General features: G+C 37.9%; 1 pseudogene; it reads right to left on the bottom strand.

The window, feature by feature from the left end:
• Positions 1 to 6,864: 6,864 nt before the first annotated feature.
• Positions 6,865 to 9,696, bottom strand: LOC140670144 (uncharacterized; annotated as a pseudogene).
• Between the last annotated feature and the right edge of the window lie 422 nt (positions 9,697 to 10,118).

Genomic DNA, 10,118 nt, shown 5'->3' with positions numbered 1-10,118 from the left:
ACAACTAGACATGTACGTCGCACGCTCGGCGCATGTGAAAGGCGCGTGACGGCGCGATGTCGCGACCGAGAGGTATCGAATTACGCGTGATTTCAGAGGAATTTAGACCTTTTGTTATAGATCGCTCGCGACTTGTTAAGGTCGGGGCGATCATAGAAATACTCTATTCAATACTGTGCGGCAGATTTCGGCCACGAGTCGTCCGTTAATCGCGCTAGTCGATTTACCCTAAAACTTCGGAAATATACGCAAACATGCGCGGTTGGCACGCATCGATCTCCGCCATCGATCACCATGGTACTTATTGCCTGTTTTATACGGCATATGAGATTCCTCCAACCAGCGGAATAGTTCGATATCCGCACACATAATTACATTCGACTAACTGATGTTACAATAATTGTTCCCGGATCGCGTGTCAATAGATTGCGCGGAACGTAAAGTCGCACGCGACATGCAGTATACGAGCTCGCTTCCCGACGGATATGATTTTAACACGCGGCAACAAATTTCGACAACTGAACGATACGTAATTCGGTAATACAATAATGACTATCGGCGGCGACTATTGAGAGAGACGTTATGCCCTTTTACGACTCGGACGAAATGCGGCCCTCGCAAATCACAAAAAACGATACGGCAACAAATACGTGACGGCGGAATATAATCTCCCCGTGAATCGCGACAACTAAAATTACGACAATTATAACAGGCGCGTTCGTCCGAATCGTATGAGTTACCGGTTTGATGGCCTTACAATCCTTCTCCTTCTTCGTCGTCCGGTCTCGCACGATTATCCTGGCTAGTCGGGTCGATAGGCCTGTCGTCCTCGATCGCTCGCCGAACAGTGACGAGCGTGAAGCTTGTGGGAGACACGCCGGTGACATCGTACCTAATCAGGCCACTTGCGGCGCTATCGTGGTCCTTAGGGCCAATCACGGCCGCTCCTTATCGCGGCCCGTTCAATTCAGGTTATCGATCTTGTGATCCTTCGGTCTCCGCGAGGCAACTTCCCGGTGCGGCTTATCGGCAGCTTCCGGCCGGCTCGGTCCGGTGCCCTTGGCTTCCCCGGACCCCATGGTTGAGCCCGACCTTCCAGTTCCATAGTCGGGGCTCCGATGCTCAACCTATCGGGAGTGGCCATCCCTTTGACTGTTCCTTTCCGGTCCTTCGCTCTCGGTATGCTCCTACAGATTTAAACCTTTTAACGGCAGTTGATGTTTCCGCCGATTCGTTAATTATTAAATAAAATGTACGGTCCTTACCGGGCGTGATCTCTCCGCAGTCCTTGGCCTCCGCTCGCCGTCACCACCAGACTCCTTCGACCTGCGTAGCTGTCGACTATAGGTTGCTGCCGCCAAACTCGCAAATAACGCGCGAATATAAAAAAGTAAATTTTGCAAGGCGCTCTCTCTATAATTCGAGGACGCAGGCCCCGTGAAAACCCTTCTCGATCGGGCCTTTTGGCCCTTGTGACGGACGAAAGAAAACGTCACGTCAAAATATATATATATATATATATATATATATATATATATATATATATATACATATACGAGGTTTGTTCAAAAAAAAAGGTGACTTTTTATTTTTCTCGAAAAATATTTATTTATTCATCAATATCAATTTTGTCCCCTTCAAAGTAATCCCCCTCAGATATAATACACTTGTGGCAGCGCTTTTTGGTATGATCTTGAGCTCTTCTAGCGATGCGGTCTTTATCTCCTCAATCGTGGCAAACCTCCGTCCTTTCATGTGTCTTTTCAGTTTTGGGAACAGGAAAAAGTCGCAAAGGACCAATACGGTGGCTGAGGCATGATTACGGTGTTGTTTTTGGCCAAAAAATCACGAATAAGCAATGACGTGTGCGCTGGCGCATTATCGTGGTGCAATATCCATGACTGGTTGTTCCACAATTCCGGGCGTTTTTTTCGTATTGCTTCACGCAAACGGCGCATAACTTCAAGGTAATATTCCTTATTGACCGTACGACCTTCTGGCAAGAACTTTCATCGGTTGTTGACGTGCTGGGGCGTCCAGGGCGGGCATCGTCATTAACATCTTCTTGGCCTTCTGTGAAGAGCTTGTATCACTTATAAACACTTTTTTTGCTCAAAGTAGACTCGCCAAATGCACAGTCAACATTTTAAGTGCGTCGGAGCACTTCATTTTATTTTTCACACAAAATTTAATACAGCTTCTTTGATCCATTTTTTTCGATAGCAAAAAATCGCCAAGCACACCAAAACACGTCTAACCTTTATATCTGTCAAAAACAAACTAAAAATTCAAAATGGCTGATAATGTCAACATATGTTGGGGACATGTGTACCAACACAACAAAAAAAAAATTCGAAAATCGAATGTACGTAGCCCGCGAAATTTGAAAAGTCATCTCTTTTTTGAACAAACCTCGTACATACAGGATGAGTCAAAAGTATATTATAAAAATTTATGAGCGTGTTCCTGGATAAAAAGGAAGAACAAATGTTCATATGAACATATGGTCGCAAATGCTTTGTTGTCGAGATAATGGACATAAATCAGCAGTATCAAATAATACTTTATTTGAACGTTTACAATTTTGTTATTGTTGTTTATAAGAGATGTTCTACGTGTCCTCCATCATTTTCAACACATGCTTGAGCACGACGTCCGCATGACTGGCGCAGTTGTTCGAAAACACCAGGATTTCTACGGACCATCCTGCAAGCATCCTGCACACGTGCATAGATCCTCTTCATTGTTAACTGGTGTTTGATAGACGACGTTCTTCAAATAACCCCACAGATAAAAAGTCCAGTGGGGTCAGGTCCGGTGATCTCGGTGGCCATGACGCTGGACCACCACGTCCAATCCATCGCTCAGGATAATGTCGATTGAGATGATTTCTGACTCTTAGTGAGAAATGTGGTGGAGCTCCATCGTGCAGGAACCACATGTGTTCCCTTACATGTAGTGGTACATACTCAAGGAGTGCTGGCAAGTGCCTTCTTAAAAACTGATGATATGAGTTTCCTTGAAGACGATTTGGAAGACGGTGAGGATCAATGAGCCTGTCTCCAATAATTCCGGCCCAAACATTGATAGAATATCTATGCTGAAAACTGCTTTCGCAGACAGTATAAGGATTGTTGTGCGCCCAAAGATGCTCATTGTGATAATTAAATACACCTTCTGTGTGAATAATGCTTCATCTGTAAACAACACATTCGAGAGGAACGCAGGGTCCACTGCCAGTTGTCCTAACAACCATTGACAGTACTGTAAGCGAGCAGTCAAGCGGAAGGAGTGCTTGCACTGGCTGGTAGTGGTAAGCATGAAGTCTTTCACGGTTCAAAACTCGATTTACAGTTCTCTGACACGCGTGCAATTCAGCAGCAATCCTTCTAGTACTCGTACGTGGATTTGCATGCGCAGCTGCCAGTACTCGTTCATCCAAATGTGCTATCTTTGGTCGACCAGCCACATGCAGACATCTGCACAGTGAACCTGTTTCACGGGCACGTCGGGCCACAGCGACGAACATAGGTGCGGATGGCAAACGTCTGTTTGGGAACTTCTGCGCATATCTCCGACGTGCAGCAAGTGCATTGCAATGCATTTCACCATATGTGAGATGAATATCACTCAATTCTTCAAATGTAAACATTCTGTACACTATCACAGTAAATCAACGAATCAATACTACTACTGCTCGTTTAAATTGTCTCAAGTACCAATGACTTGAGTGTAAATACGTTATCTCTTACTGTACAGAAGTACAGAGGCCTATCTAACAACATCGTTCCTCTTTCTTTCATAATAGCGTTTGTTTGTAAACAAAGTGATTCGTGTTTTCGAACAACTGCGCCAGTCATGCGGACGTCGTGCTCAAGCATGTGTTGAAAATGATGGAGGACACGTAGAACATCTCTTATAAACAATAATAACAAAATTGTAAATGTTCAAATAAAGCATTATTTGATACTTTATGCTGATTTATGTCCATTATCTCGACAACAAAGTATTTACGACCATATGTTCATATGAACATTTGTTCTTCTTTTTTATCCAGGAACACGCTCATAAATTTTTAAAACATACTTTTGACTCACCCTGTATATATCATATATATATATATATATATATATATATATATATATATATATATATATATATGTAGATTGGCTATTTTGACGACACTACTTTTAATTCACTAATTTTCTTTATTTATAATTGTGGTAAAAGAAATCTGAGTATTTGAAATTTTTATCTTGGGGGTTTAGGTTAAATTGATGACTAAAGAAGAATTTAAAATTAATTGTTTATATTTTTAATGTAAATTTCTTTAGAGTGCTAATTTTAATAGATTGAGATATATATATATATATATATATGTGTGTGAGTATACATATGTGTTAATATGTATATGCAAGATTCTTATATTTATTTTTTAGTTCCTCAGGTCGTAATCAATTGGTGGACCAAATTTGGTTCCTTAATATAAAATAGTGTAGAGTGGTAAATCTAGAAAGTTATATAGTCTATGGCTTATGGAGGAACATATGGCTTGAGACGTGTCAGAAGTATTGATTAATTTCACAAAGAAATCGGCAGTAATTTATGGATCTTCGGATGAGGAGATAAGATAAATGTGATTAATAATTTTGAATAGAATATAAATTTTATTGTTTAAACAATTATTATTGCCTGTATTAATGAATTATATAAGGGTAGGTTAATTGTGCTAATTGTTGTGGTGAAATTTAGAAATTCATTATGATGTTTTATGTTTAGTAAAATTGATATTTTATTTAATAAGACTTATAACTAATAAATTGATAAAATGATAAATTTTATAATAAATATATAATTTATGTGTGTAAGTATGTTCGTAATTGAGTCTAGTGTAAAAATATTACTAGATCGCACATAAATTTGAGAGAATAATAATTATTGATAATTATTATATTTATTGGTTGTCCTTATAAGAAGGATGCTCCTTATTTACTAATACCATCATTTATTAAGATAAGTAGCGTGAATCTTTCTTTTTATTATATATTTTTATTTGTTTATTTCCTTATTATAATTAGAAAAATCAATAATTAATAATTTGTTGTGCCTCCGCGAGGGAGGCACGGGATTTGTTTCGGGATCGTGTAGGGATGCCGGGGATACGGCGGACAGTGGCCCTTCTTTATTTTAATAATGTTCCCTTTATTTTATTTGCTTACTTCTTCTTTTTACCATAATAAATAACAGTTTAAATGAAATCGATGGTGTGATATTTTGTCACTGCTCTCAGCGAACGTTTTACTACTCGCGCTTGCTATCGGTTAGAGTGAGAGAGCGGTATCTCTCGTATACACTGTCGTATAGGTAGTCTGACACGCGTCGGCTTATCTCAGGCGCGCGTATATCTCTTAGTCATTTGTGTATGACTCTGTTGAATCTGGTCAATAGCTGCTCGTAGCGATTATTACTCGTTCGGTTCTAATTGACGACTGCCCGTGACGATTATTCCTCTTTAAGATCTGATCAACGACTGCCCGTCGCTTCATCGCGGCAGGTGCTGTTCTTCCCTTCGAACTGCATGGTTCTTCGGAGGGGATCCCTTAGCAACATGACCAAATATGGTTGCTGAATTCGCGTTTTAGTGCAGGCGAGGAAGTTCAAAGTCGAATTTCCTCGCTTGTACTTTTAGCAATTCGGCGACACTTTTCTGGTGCGTCTCCGAGAGCGCTGTCCGGTTTCGCGTTCGCGCTCGGTCTCGGGCGCGCGTGGCTCGCTGCGTCAGCGGCTCGCGCGTTTATCGCTTCGGTCGCGATACATTCCTGTATCAATATAATTATATGTATATGTATATATTCATTAATTAAATATATAGCCTTTTCTGGGGCTATAACAAATTTAATATTAATTTATAGATAAGAATAAAATTTATTATTTTCATAAATGCTTATACGTATGTTTTGGAAAGATTCTTATTAATGTTTTATTTTTCTTAAAAGCCTTATTATGAAAATTTATTGTTATAGTTAATTATTTAGTAAAATATATATAATAAAGTTTTGTTTTTGTGAGTTATATCTGGGAGCTAAAGGTGGAACAGTTTATTATATGAGCAATTGGAAAAATTTTCTAAATTTTCTAAATTTATAATAATTCTAATGATATAAGGATAAGGTAATGATATGATTACTAGTGTGCAATTTAATTAAAATAATGCTGAATTAAAATAATATTAAGTAATATAAGGTATTAATGTTTTAAATGTATATATATATTTATTATTATTTATTATTGTTATAATTAAGACGTTAAGATGATTATTTAAAATTAAATTATTGCAAGGATTATATATTTAACGGAATTATTTTCAATGATATTGCAATATGAAAAAAATATAACAGAGATATTTATTAAGAATAATTATTCTATTAGTTATTTAAATTCTGATTTATCTTTTCTCTTTTTTTTCTTTGATCAATTATGTATATAATTTCATTAAAATATTTTCTTCATATACATACACACACATATATATATATATATCTGCGACGGCGACGCTCCTTCGATTATCATCGACATTGTCGTCAACGACTTCAGGCCGATCGATATATTGATTTTCCGGCTCAGCTGAGAGACACATCGCGTGTAGCAATCAGCTGATCGCAGCGTCCAACGTTATTTTAAGGAACACTTATTCTTGACGTAATTATAAGATATTTTCTTCTTTACCAAAATTTTATTTAAAGCATAATTTTATGTTATAAGATAAAATAGTTAGCGACTCATGCGGCGGTCACTCGTCGAACGGTCAGCTGCGCCCGCGCTCGCGGTGTGCCGCGCCGTTCCTATCTGTCTTCTGTACTCGACGTGTGATTTGCTAACTATTTTTGCTTATAACTCAAAAACTAAGCTTTAAATCAAATTTTGGTAAAGAAAAAATTGTCTTAAAATTGTGTCAGGAATACGTCATTTTACGGACGAAAAGTTGTTCTGGGACACCCTGTATAGCGTAAATTTTATAATTGAACAATATATTTGTGTTTTTTGAAAATTTTATTTTTGGCGGGACGTCACATCCCCTCCTTATTTAAGAACGAATTCCCAATGTTCTCGTAGGGATTTGTTCTATATCATTTAATCGTTCGCGTAGGTCGGTATAAACAGTGGGGATAGGAGTGGTCGTGTTTATCGCCGTGGTGTTGTTGATAATGCGTTCGTCTTTGGGTGTTGTTGGTGTTGCTAAAAAGGATTCCGTCTGCTCTGGGGGAGGTCGTCCTTTTTCCGGTTGTAGCCTTCGCCGGTTTACGGGTCCTCGTGCCAAGGGACGTAAAAGATGTGTGAGGGAACTCCATACGGCGCCCAGCAGGTGCAGACTGCATCCATATACGGTGTGTAGTGCATAACCATGGATTGCCGTGTCGATAGTCAATTTAATAACTCTTATGACTATAAATACTCCGAGAATTCCGGCTGTCGCTGACCCGAAGTTTACGAATCCACTCCATATCCTTGAGGCGATACTTGAGGCTATTTTTTGGAGTGCCTTTTCGTCCAACAGGCTGTATAATGAGACTTCTCCAGGTACAACTGCTTGTCCTGTCATCCCGCGAGCTACGAAGTTGAGAAGCGCTGGTTTCTCAGCAGGAAACATTGTGATCTCGTAGCTTCTCTATATCTTTTTCAGTGTATATTCCATTAATCGCCAATGGCCCTAGAGTGAGATATTTCCAACTCAAGGAGGTCATCGGATGTAATTGTTGTGGAGGTAATTGTCTGACTTGTGGATCGGGAGTAAGTTGAATCCATGTATCGTCTATGCGATAGAGTGTTGGTAGTTCGAAGTTGCATTCTTTTTGAGTACCAAATTTTGTGAGCACTCTAGATTTTGGCGTTAGAAATAATGAAGTATTTCTTACTGTTACAGGAAGTTCAGTGTAGCAGTCTTTTGTTCTTCTGACTGTGGCGTCAACAGGAATACATTTCACTACGTGAACTGCTTCTCCAGCTGTGATAGCCATGAATCCTGGTCCTTTCATTAATCGATAAGCGAACTCATCAGGCTGTAAGGTGGCGAATGACAAGGTATTGGTTATTACGTCCTTTTCTAACTCGCACCTTTATTGAATGACATTATGATAAAGAGATGTCATCTGATGTCTTATATGTTTTTCGACATATACGAACTTCGAATTCATATATGCAAAGATATCGAGATTATCAATTGGAATTGTTCCTCTTTCGGCGAAAACATCTCCTTTTCTTGTTTCCAGGATGAAAAGCTTGGGGTGCTCTGTACGAAAAAGAGTATATCCGCACAATGGCTGTTCCCGTGTCTTCGTCAGTACGAAGGTTATGTCCTGTGTTGTCAAGCTGTACACGATGGGTGACTTTCCTTCTCTGGTGTCATCTGTGGTTTTGGTTGCAGGCCCTTCGTATAGTACATCATATTGATGAAAATTGCATGAAGAGGTAGGCATTGGTTCCCAGTAAGTACATCCATCCTCTGAATCAATGCAAAATCCTTCGCTGAGTGTACAGACTGTTCCTGATTTTAACATTATCTTTCTTGTATTTAGCTTAACGAAGACATAAGCTGATTTCAAAGATATTTTTGCGACTGCTTGCACGACAACGTCGTCCCACGTTCTATAGAGGTCGGAATACTGCGTGCCCTTATATTTTCCATCGTTGCTTATGCTTTCAGCCATAATGATACTATAGGAGGAAGTCTGGTTGACTCGGATCCCGTCGATTAGAACTCTTGCTCCAAGTGAAAGAGTACCGTTACAAAACATTCTTGTGTACTGTGAGTGTCCGGGTTCATGTATATAATTGGCGCGTCCGTTATGTACGACGGAAACATGTGAATGCATGCCACAATAATATATTATTCTTGAAAGTTCAACTTTGCACTGCATTACATATGCATGATTATAGTTGGAAAGCTGCAGGAGTTGAATATAAGTTTCCGTAGAGTTCGGAATTTTATGCGGAAGGTTGCACTCTCCAACATCCAACAGCGATACCGAGATTATATTTAAATGTCGCCCGCCGCAATCGGAGAAGAGCGAAGGAGGTTTGCGTAGTAATTAACAATATTAAATGATACATCATTCTGTAAGTAAAGAAATCAGAATTTATTGTTTACATGTTTTCAGATTTCCGTTTCATTTGTTGTATCATACATTGTTATAGTCATTATTTCTTTATCAATACAGTCATATAAGAGTTCTGCTATGTTACAGAGATCATGTCCCTTGTTTCTTAATACAGTACATATTATTAAATAATCTATAAAACAAATAGTGCAATTTTTAATTAAAGTGTTTTTGACTATGTCATTTCCACAATTATGACATTTTTCCTCTTCGAATTTATCACTGAATATGCCGTGGAATTTTATGATTTTACATGTTTGAAATCTGCCCATAATTAATCGGAAGCAAGGTACACAGTATCTATTTTCCTCAGCCTTAACATGATATGTTTTATAGCATTGAAAAGTAAAGAGTCCGAAGCAGTGTGTTAGAAAGTAATGTAATTTTGGTTTATAAGGTTTCGGCCTACACATTTTTGTTGATTTTCGTGACTTATTATGTAGAAATATATATATATATATATATATATATATGTGGTGTATTTTTATTAATAGTATATAAATATTACTATTAATAAAAACCTTGTAACCAGGCCAAGCTCAGATCTGCAATCCCTCCAAGGAATGGATTCTTCTACTGAAAAGATATACAGACCGTGATATATATATATATATATATATATATATATATATATTTTCTTAATTTAAAGCTTATGTATAACATGATCTTATCATATGTGCATATTAATATGTTTACTTATATATATGTTTGTATTTCTTATATATATATATATATGTTTATATATGTATATCTATTTTCTATATGTATATAATATATATATTTTTTTTCATTATTCTTTTCCTCTTTTTTCTTTTTTTTTATTTTTATTTTTATATGGTTAAATGAATATATATATATTTTTAGGTTCAGTCGTCGGTAACTGCTAACATTAATACCTTTATAAAAGTTGTTTGGTACAGTCGGACCCGAGTAAAGCAATGAAGATTTGTTTTAGGCGATAAT

The sequence above is a fragment of the Anoplolepis gracilipes genome, chromosome 10 (assembly GCF_047496725.1).
Source record: "Anoplolepis gracilipes chromosome 10, ASM4749672v1, whole genome shotgun sequence".
Classification (NCBI taxonomy): domain Eukaryota; kingdom Metazoa; phylum Arthropoda; class Insecta; order Hymenoptera; family Formicidae; genus Anoplolepis; species Anoplolepis gracilipes.
Note: the sequence above shows the minus strand (reverse complement) of the source record. Positions and strands in the feature narration are given on the sequence as shown.